Source organism: Pelophylax lessonae, assembly GCF_965119305.1.
Source record: "Pelophylax lessonae genome assembly, chromosome: 8".
Taxonomy (NCBI): domain Eukaryota; kingdom Metazoa; phylum Chordata; class Amphibia; order Anura; family Ranidae; genus Pelophylax; species Pelophylax lessonae.
The window spans coordinates 138367536-138388391 of NC_138775.1; the positions used below are offsets into that span (position 1 = coordinate 138367536).

Below are 20856 nucleotides of genomic sequence, written 5' to 3' on the forward strand. Positions count from 1 at the left end.
TTTAATCAAAAACCTTTGGGGATCAGTTAAATTGGGGGATAGTCTGTGTTGGTACGTGTGAGAGAGATCCACCTTTCCAAGTTGTTGGGGTTCATCTCATACTTCTGAAGGTTTGAGGGTGCTGCCTGTTCCATACTCCCCCCTACTCCTAGCCTTTTAGGGGTACAAACAATAGTAATTGGGGCCTAGTGTGGTTGTGTACGTGTGATATACATACACTTTTTTGGGATCATATTTTCTATTCCGCTATTTAATCAAAAACCTTTGGGGATCAGTTAAATTGGGGGATAGTCTGTGTTGGTACGTGTGAGAGAGATCCACCTTTCCAAGTTGTTGGGGTTCATCTCATACTTCTGAAGGTTTGAGGGTGCTGCCTGTTCCATACTCCCCCTACTCCTAGCCTTTTAGGGGTACAAACAATAGTAATTGGGGCCTAGTGTGGTTGTGTACGTGTGATATACATACACTTTTTTGGGATCATATTTTCTATTCCGCTATTTAATCAAAAACCTTTGGGGATCAGTTAAATTGGGGGATAGTCTGTGTTGGTACGTGTGAGAGAGATCCACCTTTCCAAGTTGTTGGGGTTCATCTCATACTTCTGAAGGTTTGAGGGTGCTGCCTGTTCCATACTCCCCCTACTCCTAGCCTTTTAGGGGTACAAACAATAGTAATTGGGGCCTAGTGTGGTTGTGTACGTGTGATATACATACACTTTTTTGGGATCATATTTTCTATTCCGCTATTTAATCAAAAACCTTTGGGGATCAGTTAAATTGGGGGATAGTCTGTGTTGGTACGTGTGAGAGAGATCCACCTTTCCAAGTTGTTGGGGTTCATCTCATACTTCTGAAGGTTTGAGGGTGCTGCCTGTTCCATACTCCCCCTACTCCTAGCCTTTTAGGGGTACAAACAATAGTAATTGGGGCCTAGTGTGGTTGTGTACGTGTGATATACATACACTTTTTTGGGATCATATTTTCTATTCCGCTATTTAATCAAAAACCTTTGGGGATCAGTTAAATTGGGGGATAGTCTGTGTTGGTACGTGTGAGAGAGATCCACCTTTCCAAGTTGTTGGGGTTCATCTCATACTTCTGAAGGTTTGAGGGTGCTGCCTGTTCCATACTCCCCCTACTCCTAGCCTTTTAGGGGTACAAACAATAGTAATTGGGGCCTAGTGTGGTTGTGTACGTGTGATATACATACACTTTTTTGGGATCATATTTTCTATTCCGCTATTTAATCAAAAACCTTTGGGGATCAGTTAAATTGGGGGATAGTCTGTGTTGGTACGTGTGAGAGAGATCCACCTTTCCAAGTTGTTGGGGTTCATCTCATACTTCTGAAGGTTTGAGGGTGCTGCCTGTTCCATACTCCCCCTACTCCTAGCCTTTTAGGGGTACAAACAATAGTAATTGGGGCCTAGTGTGGTTGTGTACGTGTGATATACATACACTTTTTTGGGATCATATTTTCTATTCCGCTATTTAATCAAAAACCTTTGGGGATCAGTTAAATTGGGGGATAGTCTGTGTTGGTACGTGTGAGAGAGATCCACCTTTCCAAGTTGTTGGGGTTCATCTCATACTTCTGAAGGTTTGAGGGTGCTGCCTGTTCCATACTCCCCCTACTCCTAGCCTTTTAGGGGTACAAACAATAGTAATTGGGGCCTAGTGTGGTTGTGTACGTGTGATATACATACACTTTTTTGGGATCATATTTTCTATTCCGCTATTTAATCAAAAACCTTTGGGGATCAGTTAAATTGGGGGATAGTCTGTGTTGGTACGTGTGAGAGAGATCCACCTTTCCAAGTTGTTGGGGTTCATCTCATACTTCTGAAGGTTTGAGGGTGCTGCCTGTTCCATACTCCCCCTACTCCTAGCCTTTTAGGGGTACAAACAATAGTAATTGGGGCCTAGTGTGGTTGTGTACGTGTGATATACATACACTTTTTTGGGATCATATTTTCTATTCCGCTATTTAATCAAAAACCTTTGGGGATCAGTTAAATTGGGGGATAGTCTGTGTTGGTACGTGTGAGAGAGATCCACCTTTCCAAGTTGTTGGGGTTCATCTCATACTTCTGAAGGTTTGAGGGTGCTGCCTGTTCCATACTCCCCCTACTCCTAGCCTTTTAGGGGTACAAACAATAGTAATTGGGGCCTAGTGTGGTTGTGTACGTGTGATATACATACACTTTTTTGGGATCATATTTTCTATTCCGCTATTTAATCAAAAACCTTTGGGGATCAGTTAAATTGGGGGATAGTCTGTGTTGGTACGTGTGAGAGAGATCCACCTTTCCAAGTTGTTGGGGTTCATCTCATACTTCTGAAGGTTTGAGGGTGCTGCCTGTTCCATACTCCCCCTACTCCTAGCCTTTTAGGGGTACAAACAATAGTAATTGGGGCCTAGTGTGGTTGTGTACGTGTGATATACATACACTTTTTTGGGATCATATTTTCTATTCCGCTATTTAATCAAAAACCTTTGGGGATCAGTTAAATTGGGGGATAGTCTGTGTTGGTACGTGTGAGAGAGATCCACCTTTCCAAGTTGTTGGGGTTCATCTCATACTTCTGAAGGTTTGAGGGTGCTGCCTGTTCCATACTCCCCCTACTCCTAGCCTTTTAGGGGTACAAACAATAGTAATTGGGGCCTAGTGTGGTTGTGTACGTGTGATATACATACACTTTTTTGGGATCATATTTTCTATTCCGCTATTTAATCAAAAACCTTTGGGGATCAGTTAAATTGGGGGATAGTCTGTGTTGGTACGTGTGAGAGAGATCCACCTTTCCAAGTTGTTGGGGTTCATCTCATACTTCTGAAGGTTTGAGGGTGCTGCCTGTTCCATACTCCCCCTACTCCTAGCCTTTTAGGGGTACAAACAATAGTAATTGGGGCCTAGTGTGGTTGTGTACGTGCGATATACATACACTTTTTTTGGATCATATTTTCTATTCCGCTATTTAATCAAAAACCTTTGGGGATCAGTTAAATTGGGGGATAGTCTGTGTTGGTACGTGTGAGAGAGATCCACCTTTCCAAGTTGTTGGGGTTCATCTCATACTTCTGAAGGTTTGAGGGTGCTGCCTGTTCCATACCCCCCCTACTCCTCATCTAGCCTTTTAGGGGTACAAACAATAGTAATTGGGGCCTAGTGTGGTTGTGTACGTGCGAGATACATACACTTTTTTTGATCATATTTCCTATTCCGCTATTCAATAAAAACCTTTGAGGATCAATTGAATTGCGGGATAGTCTGTGTCGGTACGTGTGAGAGAGATCCACCTTTCCAAGTTGTTGGGGTTCATCTCATACTTCTGAAGGTTTGAGGGTGCTGCCTGTTCCATACTCCCCCTACTCCTCATCTAGCCTTTTAGGGGTACAAACAATAGTAATTGGGGCCTAGTGTGGTTGTGTACGTGTGATATACATACACTTTTTTTGGATCATATTTTCTATTCCGCTATTTAATCAAAAACCTTTGGGGATCAGTTAAATTGGGGGATAGTCTGTGTTGGTACGTGTGAGAGAGATCCACCTTTCCAAGTTGTTGGGGTTCATCTCATACTTCTGAAGGTTTGAGGGTGCTGCCTGTTCCATACTCCCCCTACTCCTCATCTAGCCTTTTAGGGGTACAAACAATAGTAATTGGGGCCCAGTGTGGTTGTGTACGTGTGATATACATACACTTTTTTGGGATCATATTTTCTATTCCGCTATTTAATCAAAAACCTTTGGGGATCAGTTAAATTGGGGGATAGTCTGTGTCGGTACGTGTGAGAGAGATCCACCTTTCCAAGTTGTTGGGGTTCATCTCATACTTCTGAAGGTTTGAGGGTGCTGCCTGTTCCATACCCCCCCTACTCCTCATCTAGCCTTTTAGGGGTACAAACAATAGTAATTGGGGCCTAGTGTGGTTGTGTACGTGTGATATACATACACTTTTTTTGGATCATATTTTCTATTCCGCTATTTAATCAAAAACCTTTGGGGATCAGTTAAATTGGGGGATAGTCTGTGTCGGTACGTGTGAGAGAGATCCACCTTTCCAAGTTGTTGGGGTTCATCTCATACTTCTGAAGGTTTGAGGGTGCTGCCTGTTCCATACCCCCCCTACTCCTCATCTAGCCTTTTAGGGGTACAAACAATAGTAATTGGGGCCTAGTGTGGTTGTGTACGTGCGAGATACATACACTTTTTTTGATCATATTTCCTATTCCGCTATTCAATAAAAACCTTTGAGGATCAATTGAATTGCGGGATAGTCTGTGTCGGTACGTGTGAGAGAGATCCACCTTTCCAAGTTGTTGGGGTTCATCTCATACTTCTGAAGGTTTGAGGGTGCTGCCTGTTCCATACTCCCCCTACTCCTCATCTAGCCTTTTAGGGGTACAAACAATAGTAATTGGGGCCCAGTGTGGTTGTGTACGTGTGATATACATACACTTTTTTTGGATCATATTTTCTATTCCGCTATTTAATTTAACTGGGCCTCCATGCGAGACCTGTGTGCCTTGTTGCGCTGTTTTGAGTACTCCACCAACATGGCCAGTGGCAATGACGCCGTTCTCAGCTTAACTATCCCACTTCTATGCCTCCTTGAAAAAACAATTCGGGCGATGATGGAAGAGGATGTGGCACAGGATGAGGAGGAGGAGGAGGATGAAGAGGTAACATTTCCAAGGCTTTCAGGGCAGTCATTCGCAAGGGGCTCCGAGGGTGGGTTCCTGCACACGCAAACGCCAGGGACGCAATTGTCCAGCAGGGGCACAGTTCTGGAGGATGAGGAGGATGAGGAGGAGGAGGAGCTGGAGGAGGAGATGGAACCATGTTCACAGCAGGGTGGCACCCAGGCCAGCTCATGGCCATCACTGGTGCGTGGCTGGGGGGATACAGAGGACACGGACGATACACCTCCCACAGAGGACAGCCTTTCGTTGCCTCTGGGCAGCCTGGCACACATGAGCGATTACATGCTGCAGTGTCTCCACAACGACCGCCGAGTTGCCCACATTCTAACTTGTGCTGATTACTGGGTGGCCACGCTGCTGGATCCCCGTTACAAGGACAACGTACCGTCCTTAATTCACTCACTGGAGCGCGATCGCAAGATGTGCGAGTACAAGCGCACGCTGGTAGACGCCATGCTGCTGGCATTCCCATCTGACAGCGGGGCCACAGTGGAAGCACAAGGCAGAGGAGGAGGAGGAGGAGGTCGCCAACGCAACCAGGGCACCGCCAGCACCTCAGAAGGCAGGGTTAGCATGGCCGAAATGTGGAAAAGCTTTGTCAGCACGCCACAACAAACAGCAGCACCAGCAGCTCAGATGGAACGTCTTAGCAGGAGGCAGCATTTTACCAACATGGTGGAGCAGTATGTGTGCACACGCCTACATGTAGTGAATGACGGGTCTGCCCCCTTCAACTTCTGGGTCTCCAAATTGGGCACATGGCTTGAGCTTGCCCTTTAAGCCTTGGAGGTGCTGGCGTGCCCTGCAGCCAGTGTATTATCTGAACGGGTATTTAGCACGGCTGGGGGCGTTATAACAGACAAGCGCAGCCGCCTGTCCAGAGACAATGTGGACAAGCTCACGTTCATTAAAATGAACCAGGCATGGATCCCACGGGACTTTTCCGTACCTTATGCAGAATAGCAATGGATACCGACCTTACCCACCCATTGTTCCATTTTTGCTCTTTCTCACTCTTTTGGGGTGTACCCTCATTTAAAATTTTTGAAAAGAAGCAGTGTTGGCTACCTCGTCCTCCTCCTCAGGGCCAGATTAATGTAGGGGCTATTGGAGCTGCAGCTCCAGGCCCCTACCTTTTATATAGGCCCCGGGTTGGCCATATTCACTGTTACCGCTCTTCTGTCACTTGTAAACACAGAAGTCTGGCTTCTATGCTCGCTTCCCCAGGCAGCACCCTCAGAACCTCCCCACACAGCGTGAAGGCCGGACAAGGAGGGACAGTTGGCGATGCATGGATGTGTTTATGGGCTTCAGAGACAGCATCCCATGTTGAATTAGGCATGCATGGCTGCACCCTTCCTCCTCTGGGTGCATGGCAAGGCACGGCCCTTAAGGCCCTTCAAAATCCTCAGCACCAAGCCCATGATGCTGTTAATCCGGCCCTGGTCCTCCTCCACCGCCGCTTCCACCTACACCGCCCATAGGTGTGCGCAGCCTATTGCATTAAGGTGTGCACCCCAAAGTTGAAATACACATGCATGTGTTTGCCAGCAGGGAGAGTAATGTATCGGGGCCATGTACCTGTAGGCAAGGAGAAATAGAGCAGAGCAGGTCCCAGGGAGATCTTTCCCATCTCCTCACTGGCAATGCTATGTGCCCTAGGTGATTAGGGTGTGCCCAGGCACACCCAGCACACCCTGTGCGCACGCCTATGTCACCGCCACATCCACCACCACCTCAACCTCCCTCCTACTCCATATGGGCCTCGTCCTTCAGAGATGAAGAAGAACATTGTTTTATTTTTCTGTTTTTTTTTTGTTGTTTTAAGTTATTTCCCTATCCACATTTGTTTGCAGAGCACTTGCCATGCTCTTAATTACGTTTTGCTGCCATTTGCAGCACTCTAGCCCTTTCCTTTGGTGTTTTAGAGCCATTTTAGTGCCTTAAAGTTCGGGTCCCCATTGACTTCAATGGGGTTCGGTGTCCGGGAAAAGTTTGGTAAAAGTCCGGGACACGGACCCGGACTTTTTTTTAAAGTTCGGCCGAACCCGTCGAACACGGACATCTAGGTGTTCGCTCAACCCTACTCAGGATCCTTCCAGATATGAGTCAGTGTGATAAAGCCTTATAGCTTCTAATGCTACCTATCATGTAGGCTTGATGAGCAAGAGGAGCAAGCAAAATTAGTGGTTTGTGGCTACCTAGATTTTTACAGACCATTTTGTTGAGACAGGCTTAATATGAGATTCCATGAGAGAGAATTTTGAGTGTGTCCTGGTTAGACTAGATGTGTGGGCTAGTTGGGACCCTTATCATGTAGGACTACAGATGAGAGGGCCTGGAAGTGTCAGAAGTGAAGGGGCTTTTACCCCTCTGATCTTCTCTGGGAGTGTTCCTCTAGGTCTAGGATATCCCTTATGTCCAGTGGCCTAGTTGTCTCTTTCCTCATTATTTTCTCTTATGCCTTAATCACTTATTATTGTGCGCACTAATCACCAGTACATCATTGGCCAACCAGTAAACTCACCCTCCCTTTTTGTACATACAGTATATACAGTCCAGGCAATGTTTTATAGGAAATTAATAAAAGTTATATTTTAACACCTATGGCTTATGGTTCGTAGGGAACACACCCGTTGTTCAGTGTAAATTCAGTTTTTTTGCCAGTCTGGTATCTTTTGCAAAATTTCAGATATTAGTTTGTGTCTCTAACCATTGCCACACACTCCCCTTTTCAGTACTCCCCCTGCAATGACCTTAAGCTCAGGCCCCATTAACAGGTGGTAGCAGATTAGGAGTCCATCCATTAGGAGTCCATGCTTTTTTCTCCTGCCTGGTTCACGTGGGTCCAAGGGGTGGGTCAAAGTTTCTGGCTTACAGTTCTGCCAAATAAATTACATATTCCTCCCCTCTCTCCTGGGTCACACTGTCCAATCAAGTGGTGGTAAGTAGAGGGAAGGGGGTAGAGGGATCCAGGGTCTTAGCAACTATACTTGAGCTGCTCCAGAACCTTAAAGGGGCTGCCAGTCAAGGCTACAATAGGGGACATCAGCTACAACTGGGGGACACAGTTGGGGACATGTTTTATCTAGGGACAGCCTCCTCAAATAAGGGACTTTCCTCGGAAACCGGGGTTGCATTACACAAGTGAGTTATAAAAAGCCCTGGAACCCAAGGGATTAAAAAGACTCTGTCATATGATACATCCTAAAACAAAGTATACCTCTAAAAGAAAAAAACATACACTTATCTCTTTAGCTGCCTGTACTGCTGAATACCACTTGGATCCTGAAATGGTCCCCCAAAGACAGTTGGGAAGCTGATAAATCCAGGGGTGTCAATCTCCTTAGTCCTCAGCAGTTCTCCTTGGTTCTTCCTGCTGACCTCCATGCCTCTACGTTATCCTGAATGAACATGAAGGTCAGCAGGGGAAAAGAGTAAAGCCTCGTACACACGCAATGAATTTCCACCGACCGGTCATCCGTCTTTTGTCCAGAGTGGTGTCTGTTTGTTGGAATGTGCTCTAGACTGCACACGAATTTTCCCATACGACAGAATTCTACTTCAGAAGTAATGTCATGTGTTTGGATTGCTTTCTTTGTGTTCTTTCATCTCTGAGCATGCCTAGTCTTGCTCATAAGATTTTTCCCCATCGAAATCTGTACTAATGAGATGAAAATCGGACGTGTTTTGGCGGTCGACAAAAATTACATAGCCTGCACACCAGGATTTTTTCGGCCGAAAAGTCGGAGTCGGTTGTCGGAAGCATCATACTAACAAGCCAAAAATTGGCAGATCGGTCGTCGGACGAAAATCCCCGGCCGAATTTCTACTCGTGTGTACGGGGCTTAAGACCTGTGGAGGACCACATAGATGGACACTCTTGGATGTATTGGTTTCTCAGACATCAATTCATGTATCCCTCCTGTTTATGGTAGACGTGGTAATGAGTAGGCGGCCGTTCGTGCCGTGAAACGCGTCTACCTTGGACATATTCTGTTCCTCACACTGTCTGTTTGTCCTGGATGATTTTGAAGAATAAAGACACCCTTTTTGATTTCATCTATCTGTGTGCGGCTCCACATTTTCACATGTACGGGGCTTAAGACCTGTGGAGGACCACATAGATGGACACTCTTGGATGTATTGGTTTCTCAGACATCAATTCATGTATCCCTCCTGTTTCCTTCCACATTCAACTCTACACTGCCTATTTTCCACTGCATTGCCCCCATGTAAGCATTATGTCAAATCTCAAACTGTGCCTCTTTTTCTTCCCACACTAAGTCACAGGGTGTATTCACATGGGAGATATAACAATGTTTACATTGGAAAGTCATACCATATTGTAAAAATCAGAGGATGCAAGGATTTCACTTTATGTATGGGTGAAAATCTGCTGGACAAACAACCATGCACATCATCAATGAAATCTGGGTACTAAACCTAAGTACAAAGGATAAATGGCGGACACATTGCAAAGTAAAGTGGATTTACAGTAAATGAATTCTGTTTGACTTATTTAAATTAAAATATTAATGTTGTCTTACAGAACTCTAACTGGTGGTATTTATATTAAAATATTAACGTTGTCTTACAGAACCCTAACTGGTGGTATGTAGGTGAACAGCGGGATGACTAAACTTGCATTCCTTCTGTGCCCGCCACTATGTAGTAACAAAACATGCTAACCAGTTCACTAAGTTACTAACAACTGACCATAAGGCATGTGTCATGCTATCCTATTGGATTTTCTTCGGTATTGTTTAAACAAATAAGTTGGAAGTCCAGCAGTGTGAAAATGACATCAATGTCAATATTAGAAAAGATTCAAACTATTGTGGCAAAATTGTGTTGCTGATGTCTTCAGAAATATAATAGGCCATATTTAATTCAATCTACTTGTGCAGAACACAAATATCACTTTTGACGAAATCTCGCATTCAGTGCCGGTTCACACTAGCGTGATGACAGTCACTGCATGTGATTCACATCGCATTGCTGTGCAGATCACATGCGATGTCTGTGCTTTTGCGAATTCGGCCATACAGATTGCATGGCTAAATTTGCATTGCATTCGGACCAAAATGATGCAGAACCCTTTTTTTGGTCCACACTGGATTCCTGCACCTTTTGACAGTTGGCACTGCGATATGCGAACTGATCTGAGGGTGTCAATACCTTTCTATTGACACCCACAGCGGTTTGCATAGGGCGGTGTAAACTGCCTGCGAGCCCTATGCAATGTGGGAACTGGCATTGGAATCGCGTTGGTTCCCACATCGTTCTAGTGTGAACTGCCACTCAGTTTCATGCACACAACAGTAACCCCTAACCAAACAGGTATCAGCAATCCACAGATGGTTCTTATGGTTGCTGCACAGTTTCATATCATTAGTTTTTATTTTTGTATGTATTTATATAGTGATGACGATTTTGGCAGTTTTTTCCATATTGTACAAACACATCACGCCCTGCCCTCAAGGAGCTTACAATCTAAGGTCCCTATCTCACATACACACACATACTAAGACCAATTTAGACAGGAGCTTATTAATCTACCAGCATGGCTTTGGAGTGTGGGAGGAAAAGGTGATTACCCAGAGAAAATACACACAAGCACAGGGAGTGCATGCAAACTCCATGCTGGTTAAGGCATTCCTTCTTTCGTTTTTAACTGAAGCAGAAAATGGTGATTGTGATTAAAATGTTCAGATTTGCACATAAATACATATACGCAGTTTTAATAAAAAAATATCACTCTTCCAGAAGGTGTGTCAAGGAGCAGCCATCTCCTTAATGCATGCAAACTACCCTACCCAGCCTGATCTGGATTCATCTGATCCTCCTTTCACTTGCAATATGTTGTGCAATACTGACTACATTGGAAGAAAAGCATCAAAGCCCTTAGCTATTCTTACAGGATTAACCTTGGCGTGCCTGTCAAGTGGCAAGAACATTTAAAATGGCTTCTTGGCCACAATGAATGCAATCATCACTAAATAGTGGTGCAGCCAGTGGGGTTTTCCTGATCATCATGCAGGGGGATTCCCCAGATATCTATCACATGCCTTAATACGATAATAACATTGATCTGCATTTCCTTACCAGCCAGTATCCTATATACACTCTGCAATCAAACCTCCCGTTTAACATTTATGCTGAGTGCATGTTCCCTTTTCTGTATGCCAAATTACACAATGCATTATTTACACAACATGATATGCTTCTTTCCATACTCCATATCCTCAGAGAGCAGATTCTAAAGAAACCAGCTTGATTTTCTGGAACCAACAGATCAGAGATTGAGGTGTCATTGCCCTGTCAACTGCTTTCTACAATCTCTTATAACAGCTCCTCTCAGAATACCAAACTGTCCTCCATGCCAACCCCTAGGAAGATGGATCTCCGTCTATATACCCCTGATTTTAGGAATGAGTCATTTGTTGTCTCATCCATTCTAGAAAACCATTGGAAAGATCTGAGCTGAGCTCTGGAGACAAATCCTCAGCACACCCAATGCCAGCCATGTCACAAGTATTGTTAACAGCAGCTCTGCAAAAGGCTGCCTTGCTTTGGTTATTAGGCTGGTCCCTGGGGGGCTCAATGTAAAAAAAAGGATTTTCTGCAGATTATATGGAACGCCTTGCTAAACCAATGTCTGGATTTCTTTGTGTCTCATTTTAGGAGCAGGTGCATAGTACAACTACAGAAAATCCAGATATCCAACACATAGCTGCTACCCTGTGTGTAAACATTGTATTTTGTCTGGATTGTATGTTGATGGGAAACACAAGGCACACAGATAAATGCAGAAATCAGAAGGTGCCCTGCTGGGAATAAAACACCTACAGACATCTTCACATATTAGACAAGATAATAAACACTCAGCCTGGGAGGTGCAGAATAAACATGACACTGGGTGACAGGCATGACATTAGCACTGCCTGTGTGTATACATACACTGCTACAGCTACAGTATATATTAGATCCATATCTATCTATACACAAACATATATATTATATGGCAATATATTAGCATTGGCATTAAAGATCACAAAATAATGACAGTACCGTATCCAATATTTATAAATGGCAGGCTGCAATGTAACAAGCACTGTTTAGATTGCTAGCTCACGTGTCCAGTTTGACATGCAGGACTGAAGCAAGCCTGGTAAACGTTCCATTTGCAGATACGCAATCAATAGGTTGGAATATCCCGGATTTTATAAGAAATGAAAGATCAGATGGTTTTGTTATAGGGGATGTAAATGACATTTCTCCCCTGCCCCCCCCTATAGATCGGTGTAATGTATATATAAAGCCTTCTCACCTCGGACACCCAGTGATAGGGCTCGATCTCCTCCTCTCTGAACCTTCCTTGTTATTTTCTATCTAAATTCTCCTGCACACCCTCCAGGCTGACGTGTGTGACAGGAGAAGGAGTGGTTGTTTTAGGGCTGTCCTATTAAAGTCACAGTGTGAATAGTAATGGACCGGGGAGGCAGCGATCGCCTATGCTGGCCGCATGCTTGTTAACCCCTTCGTGGTCACTGACACTACGCAGCTGTTTTATAGGATACAAATAATGGAAAAACACGAATTGATATACCAATGATGAGTGAAAACATGACAAAGGTCTATAGTGATACAGATGTATCATACTCGATGTCGCTTTATTTATACTTCTAAAAGGAATCTGTCAGTAAATAGGTCATCTAAACATGACAGATACGCGCTGCCAAAACATTCGCCACTGTTTACATGGCTCAGGCTCAATAAACTACTGCGCATGAGTGAACAATCCAAGGTTAGGCTCTAACACGCGTGCGCGGAATGAGCCCTGGGCGAAAACGTGAGTGACATTTTGCAGCGTTCTCGTAGTACGCATGCCCCGCCCTGTACGACTTTGATTGGTGCGCTGAGAGGGCTTGAATGTTGCCTTGGTGACGTTAGCAGAGCGGAAGTGATGGAGAGTGTGCTGATGGTGCGGGGTAACCTCATGGCGCTGCCATTCTGACGGTGTACGGTATGGCTTCGGGTAGCATGTCTGTCTATGTACTTGTTTCCAAAGGAAGTCCTGGGGTTTATATGAAGGAGTTCTGTGGTCACAGTCACAGCATAGGAATAACACAAACAGTCCAATAGAAGCTTACTTAGAAAACTCTGCTAGTGGGGCTCGAAGGCCTTATTCACACAAATGTAAAAAGTTTCTTACACATCTTTTCTAGGAGAAAAGTAAGTGAGGCTTTATTCACACGGCCCCTAAAAAACGCATATACAAGTGTTATGAAATGATGGATCTGATCGCAGCTGCATTGTTTTCATTGGAGCCATTCACACAGGTGCGTAAACGTGCAGATCTGAATCCGAAACACAGAACCCAAAAATTCATGTCCGAACTGACAGATCGCACTGCGATATGCGAACTGATCTGGGGGTGTCGATAAAGCGGAGTTCCACCCACATGTGGAGCTTCCACTCATTTGCTTCCCCCCCCCTCCAGTGCCACGTTTGGCACCTTTTAGGGGGGAGGGGGTACCTGTTTTTGACAGGTACCCTTCCCTACTTCCGGGAAACGGCGCTGCGGCGAAGTTAGGTCCCCTCCTCCTTCCCCAGCTGCTGAGCCAATCCGAATGTGCAGCGCACTTGGTGCATGCGCAGTAGGGACCCACCCGTGAAGCCGCAAGGCTTCACTGCCGTGTTCCCTTACCGGCAATGGCGGCGGCAGCACCCGACAGCCGATGGAAACATCGGTTGTGGCGCCGACATCGCTGGGCTCCAGGACAGGTAAGTGTCCTAATATTAAAGTCAGCAGCTACAGTATGTGTAGCTGCTGACTTTTAATTTCTGGAGGCGGGGAACTCTGCCTTAACCGTGTATTGACTCCCCCAGCGATTCACATTTGGCAGTGTGAACTGCCTGCGAGTTGAATGCGATGCGGAAACCCACAGTGGATTCACCGCATCGCATATCTGTGAACCGACACTTAAGGACCAGGCCCATTTCTGACACTTGTTGTTTGCAAGTTAAAATCAGTATTTTTTTTGCTAGAAAATGACTTCGAACCCCCCAAACTATGTATGTGTGTGTGTGTGTGTGTGTGTATATATATATATATATATATATATATATATATATATATATATATATATATATATATATATAGCAAAGACTAAAAAGAGAATAAACTGACGGTCATTGCAATATTTTTTGTCAGCGGTCTTTTAAACGCAATTTTTTTTGGAAAAAATTAATTTCACTGCATTTAAAAAATTAAACCGTAAAGTTTTCCGATTTTTTTCTTATTTTTTTTGTAATGTGAAAGGTAATATTACGCCGAGTAAATAGATACCCAACATGTCATGCTTCATAATTGCGCACACTCATGGAATGGCGACAAACCTTGGTACTTAAAATTCTCCATAGGCGACGCTTTAAAAACTTACCAGTTTAGAGTTACAGAGGAGGTCTAGGGCTAGAATTATTGCTCTCACTCTAACGGTCACGGTGATGCCTCACATGTGTGGTTTGAACTCCGTTTACATATGTGGGCGTTACTTGTGTATGCGTTTGCTTCTGCACGCAAGCTCGGAGACAAGGGGCGCTTTAAATTTTTTTTCTTATTTATTTTTACACTGTCCCTTTAAAAAAAAAAAAAAAATGATAACTTTTATTCTATTACAAGGAATGTAAACATCCCTTGTAATAGAAAGCAGGACAGGTCATCTTTAAATTCACATCTACACTAAAAAGCAAAAAAAAAAAACATTTTTTTCAGAATGAAAAAATAATGGGCCCTTTAAGGCCGTTTGGAGGAAGCGACGTGTGACGTCTCTTCGGTCCCCCAAGGCCGTAGAGTCGAGTGGGGGGCTGGATCATTTTCCCCACTACCAACGGCTTCGGTAAGCGGGGAAAACTACCAGAAAGCACCTCTCCCACGGCCCATGAAAGTGATCCCGCGCTGAATCCGCCGCTGGGACAACTTTTATGAGAAAGAGAGGACCGCCCGCCCAGTAAAAAAATACCAGGGGGTTATGGCAGCTATCTGCTGCCATAACCCAGATATTTAATGTCAAAGTACCGACGTATAACAGCGGCGGGCGGTCCGGAAGTGGTTAAACAAAGAGGGGGGAAAAAAAAAAACGGTTATGAATGCTTACACATCTTTGTGTCTGTACACATTTAAAGAATGTGTCTATAGTAAGGCTTACCTATAGGTACTGTAAATTTTATTGATCGACCGATATGTTTTTTTTTTACCGCCTATAGCGATATTTTGGTCATCGGATATCGGTATCGACCGATATTGGCCAATATTTTCGGACAATAAAATTTTTTTTTTTTTTTTTTTTTTAATGTTACATAGTGAGGTTGAAAAAAGACATCAGTCCATCCAGTTCAACCTATGATGTGTGTGTGTGTTTGCTGTTAACCGTACATTGTATACCCCTGTATGTTGTGGTCTTTAAGGTGCCCATCTAATAGTTTTTTGAAACTATTGATGCTCCCTGCTGATACCACTGCTTGTGGAAGAGAATTCCACATCCTTACTGCTCTGACAGTGAAGAACCCCTTACGTATTTTAAGGTTAAACCGTTTTTCCTCTAGTTTTAGTGAGTGGCCACGTGTCTTATTGTATTCCCTTTTCTCTGAAAAGTTTTGTTCCTTATGCTAGGGTCGCCATTACAATATTTGTACATTGATCTCATATCCTCCCCTCAATCGTCTCTTCTCCAGAGAGAATAAGTTCAGTGCTTTTAGTCTTTCCTCATAGCCGATGCCCTCCATTCCCCCTAATTATTTGTGTTGCCCTTCTCTGGACTCTTTCCAGTTCCAGCACATCCTTCCTGTGGACCGGTGCCCAGAGCTGGACAGCATACTCCAGATGTGGCCGGACCAGAGTCTTGTAGAGTGGGAGAATAATCTCTTTATTTCTGGAGTGAATCCCCTTTTTTATACATCCCAGTATTCTGTTGGCTTTGCTTGCAGCGGCTTGGCATTGCATGCCACTGCCAAGCCTGTTGTCCACTAGGACCCCCGGGTCCTTTTCCATCCTAGACTCACCCAGAGGTTCCCCCCCTAGTGAGTAGCTTGCTTTCGTGTTTCTGACGCCCAAGTGCATTACTTTACATTTTTCAACATTAAACCTCATCTGCCATGTAGTTGCCCACCCCGTTATTTTGTTCAGGTCTGCTTGCAAGGTTTCCACATCCTGCATAGAAGATATTGGCATGCTTAGTTTAGTGTCATCCGCAAATACAGTACTGAGATTGTTTCTCTAGATCATTTATGAATAAATTCAACAGGATTGGCCCCAGGACAGAACCCTGGGGGACCCCACTTTCCACACCCGCCCAATCCGAGTACTCCCCATTAATCACCACCCTTTGCACTCTCCCCTGGAGCCAGTTCTCTATCCAGGTACTCACCTTATGGTCCATACCTACCTTCCTTAGTTTGAACAGTAAGCGTTTGTGGGGAACGGTGTCGAAGGCCTTTGCAAAGTCCAGATACACCACATCCACAGGCCTACCTTTATCTAGTACTTCTGAGGTGTATTATTTAGTTTAGCCTTACAAGCTGGGTTCGTGTAGCCCCCTCGATTCTTTTGTGAAGACTGAAGAGAAGAAATTATTTAACACTTCCGCCTTTTCTCTGTCCTCAGTGGCCATATTTCCTTTGTCATCTTTTATGGGGCCAATGTGTTCTGGCCTCACTTTCTTACTGTTTATATACTTAAAGAACTTCTTGGGGTTCTTTTTACTCTCCTCCGCTATATGTCTCTTGTGTTCTATTTTAGCCGCCTTGATTTCGTCTTTACATTTCTTATTACACTCTTTGTAAAGCTTGAATGCTGCCAATGACCCCTCAGCCTTATATTTTTTGAAGGCCTTTTCTTTAGTATTAATATGCATTTTTATGTTGGAGTTTAGCCACCCAGGGTTTAGTTTTGCTCTTTTAAATTTATTTCCCTTTGGAATACACTGGCCAGTCCCTTTGTTTAGTATGCTCTTGAAGCACTCCCATTTTTCCTCCGTGTTCTTTGTTCCCAGGGTTCTATCCCATTTGATATTTTCTAGCAGAGAGCGCAGTTTTGGGAAATTGGCTCTTTTGAGATTCAGTGTCCTTATATTACCCTTGTGTTTCCTATTACTATGATTAATACTGAAACTAATTGACCTATGGTCACTGTTTCCTAAGTTGCCCCGTATCTCTATATCCATGAGCAGGTCTGTATTGTTGGTAATCAGTAGGTCAAGTACCGCATTGTTTCTTGTCGGTGCGTTCACCATCTGACTCATGAAATTGTCCTGCAAAACATTTAGGCTCTCCCATCTTGTTGGCCAGGCTTCTGGCATTGGTATACAAACCTTGTAATTTTGACCTCGTTTGATGTTTTTAGGCTGCTCTTGTAATTTTTTCCCATACCCACCTTGGGTTTAGGAGCTCTGAACACCCTACCGCTAATGTCCCCATTTGTGCCCTCTGAATCTTGCTCCCCACTGGCTAATTCTACATCTGTCGGCCCAGTTCTCCAGGAACCCAAAACCTTCCTTACTATACCAGCTCCTCAGCCACTTGTTAACTTCCCTAATCTCCCGCTGCCTCTCTCGTGTGGCTCGAGGTACAGGTAGTATTTCTGAAAATTACTACCTTGGAGGTCCTACTCCTCAACATAGTGCCTAAGTCCCTGAAATCGTTTAGGACTCTCCATCTTCCTCTGCCTATGTCATTGGTACCCACGTGTACCATGACAGCTGGGTCTTCCCCAGCCACACCCAGTAATCTGTCCACCCGATCCGTGATGTGCCGAACCCGAGCGCCTGGTAAACAACAGACTGTTCTGCGCTTACGGTAATTGTGACAGATTACACTGTCTGTCCTTCTAATGATTGAGTCCCCTACCACCAGCACCTGTCTTTCCTTTCCCTTTTTCCCGGCCTCACTGGAGGAGTTCTTCCCCTGGCAACTAGGGGCGGCACTCTGCTCCAGCAATGCTGGTCCCTGACTTGATTCCCCAACATCACGCAACGGGGCGTATTTATTGGGGTGCTCCAGCCCAGGATCGGCGTCCTCTCCTTTTTCCCTTCTACCCTTCCTAGCTGTCACCCATCTACTCTGCTCTGATGCCTGCACCTCCGTTTCTCCGCCCACCTCTGTGCAGGCCCCGGCCTGCACCTGACAGGTACAATTCCAGCTCTCCTTCGGTATGGACATTCATCTCAGTGTTGCCAGCTGCTTCCCTAGATTCAGGACCTGAGCTTCCAGGGAAGCAACGTGCTTGCAATTTGTGTATTTGTATTCGCCCTCGATCGCATGCCACACCGAATCGCATCTCCACACCCACTGGGCATTGTACCTACTAATCTAATCTAATGGGGATTCAAGAATTTAAGTCTATCCTGTGTGGCTGTTTTCTAGCTTCCTAACTCTGCTTTCTCACCCTCTGGTACTCCGCTACACTCACAGGTACTCCCAGACAATCACCGGCACGGTCAGTCGCAGAGCACGGTCAGTCGCAGGTACTCACAGACACTCTCGCAGACACTCACAGGCTCTCAGGTAACACTCGGGTTCTCCCGAGGTAACACTCGGGTTCTCCCCAGGTAACACTCGGGTTCTCCCCAGGTAACACTCGGGTTCTCCCCAGGTAACACTCGGGTTCTCCCCAGGTAACACTCGGGTGCTCCCCAGGTAACACTCGGTTGCTCCCCAGGTAACACTCGGTTGCTCCCCAGGTAACACTCGGTTGCTCCCCAGGTAACACTCGGTTGCTCCCCAGGTAACACTCGGTTGCTCCCCAGGTAACACTCGGTTGCTCCCCAGGTAACACTCGGTTGCTCCCCAGGTAACACTCGGTTGCTCCCCAGGTAACACTCGGTTGCTCCCCAGGTAACACTCGGTTGCTCCCCAGGTAACACTCGGTTGCTCCCCAGGTAACACTCGGGTGCTCCCGAGGTAACACTCGGGTGCTCCCGAGGTAACACTCGGGTGCTCCCGAGGTAACACTCGGGTTCTCCCGAGGTAACACTCGGGTACTTTCAATACTTAACAGTCTCTGTCTTTAGGTTTAACTAGTCTGTGTCTCTGTGCTCCTGCACAGCCTCCCCTGTAACCTGGCCTGACACTTGCAGGGCTTGACGGCGAATCCTTCTCCCTCCTCCTTCTCCCTCAGTCGGTCAGTCAGTCCGTCTCCTACTCTGCTCCCGCCGCCTTACTGTCACAATCCCTCACTCCCCCCCACACAGTACTACCACTTACCCACCGCCCCCGGTCAGTCTGTCCTGTGGGTCTATCGTTCAGGGTCTCCTGCCGCCGCTCCTCCGATCGCCTGCCGCTGTAGCCCTTCCCAGTCCCCTGCTCACCCGCTGCCCCCTCACAGTCTGGGGGGGGGGGGGGGTCTGTCAGTCTTTAGTCTTCAATCAGAAGCTCCTTGCCGCTCTCCTTGCACGCCTGCACTCAGCACGCACGCTGTCTCCGGGACAGTTCTACCGCCTTCCTCAATTCCTCTCAGCACAGCGCCACCTGCAGCTGCATCCACCGAACCACCTGCAGCCTGATTTCTACAGCTACTCTTGTGGAGGTATCTGGGGGTCTAAAAGACCCCAAACCCCTCCTCTGCACTTAAAAGCATTCAAAACGCTAAGTTTGGCTGTTTTGAATGCTGTACGTTTTTTTAATTCGGCGCCGCCAGTACCCGGAAGTGATGTCATGACATAATTTCCAGGTACTCGGCGGCGCCGAATTCCAAGAAATGGAGACCCGGTCAGACGACGTTGGCAGTGAAGGTAGGATTCCCGGAAGGCAGCGCGGGGGGGGGGGGTAATGTCCCCTCCCTCTCCTTGGAATGACAGCCGAGCGGCTTCTCAGCCGCAACGGTTGTCATTACAAGACAGCCGACCGTCGGCTATGGACACTGGTACTGGGGTGATGCCTCTAGCTGCAGGCATCACTCCGGTACAGCACTTTCTTGAAATATCGGTAAATCAAAATGCAGATTCCAATATATCGGGGAAAATGCATATCGGCCCCCGAAATATCAGAGTTGCCGATAATCGGTCGATCACTAATAAATATCTCCTAAACTTGCACAGTTAAGGAGATTTTTACTGTTTACTGCCTTGATAACGTCATTGGCGCATGCGCTCTGAAGGAACGGCCGCCCCTGTCGTTTCTTTAGAGCCCTGTGCCGTGATCAGCAGGTCCCACACGCATTTGCGGGAGTGGTGTCACGCGGCTCCAGCCAGTCACACAGCCGGAGTCTGCAAATCCTGAAGGAAGACGGGCGAAGATAGATGCGGGGCTTCTTTTGCAGGTACAGTGTTTTCAAAAGTATTCACCCCCTTGGAATCGTGTTTTATTGCCTCACAACCTGGAATTAACAGGGATATGCATCATTTAATTTACAGAACATGGCCACCACTTTGAAGATGTTTTTTTTTTTTTTTTGTTATTGTGAAGCAAACAGATAGGACAAAATAACAGAAAAAGTCAATGTGCATAACTATTCACCCCCCTAAAGTCAATACTTTGTAGAGCCACCTTTTGCGGCAATCACATCTCCAAGTCGCTTTGGATAAGTCTCTATGAGTTTGCCACATCTTACCACTGGGACTTTTGCCCATTTCTCCTTGCAAAACTGCTCCAGCTCCTTCAAGTTGGATGGTTTGCGCTTGTTAACAGCAATCTTTAAGTCTGACCACAGACTTTCTATTGGATTGAGGTCTGGGCTTTGAATAGGCCATTCCAACACATTTTCATGTTTCCCGTTAAACCACTCAAGTGTTGCTTTAGCAGTATGTTTGGGGTCATTGTCCTGCTGGAAGGTGAACCTCCGTCCTATCCTCAAATCCCACACAGAGTGGTACAGGTTTTGCTCAAGAATATCCCTGTATTTAGCTCCATTCATCTTTCCCTCAACTCTGACCAGTTTCCCAGTCCCGGCTGCTGAAAAACATCCCCCCACAGCATGATACTGCCACCATCATGTTTCACTGTGGGGATGTGTTCTTTGGGCGATGTGTTGACTTCTCGCCAGACATAGCCTTTTCTTTGATTGGTGAAAAGTTCAATTTTAGTCTCATCAGACCAGAGCATCTTCCTCCATACATTTTGGGAGTCTCTCACATGCCTTTTTCGCAAACTC

General features: G+C 45.6%; 1 protein-coding gene across 1 annotated transcript in view; it reads right to left on the reverse strand.

The window, feature by feature from the left end:
* CSDC2 (cold shock domain containing C2) overlaps nt 1-12166 on the reverse strand; it is a 50113-nt gene extending 37947 nt beyond the window's left edge. The window contains exon 1 of the mRNA XM_082265118.1: nt 12040-12166. The gene's annotated coding sequence lies outside the window, so the exon portion shown is untranslated. The remainder of the gene's footprint in view (nt 1-12039) is intronic.
* Between the last annotated feature and the right edge of the window lie 8690 nt (nt 12167-20856).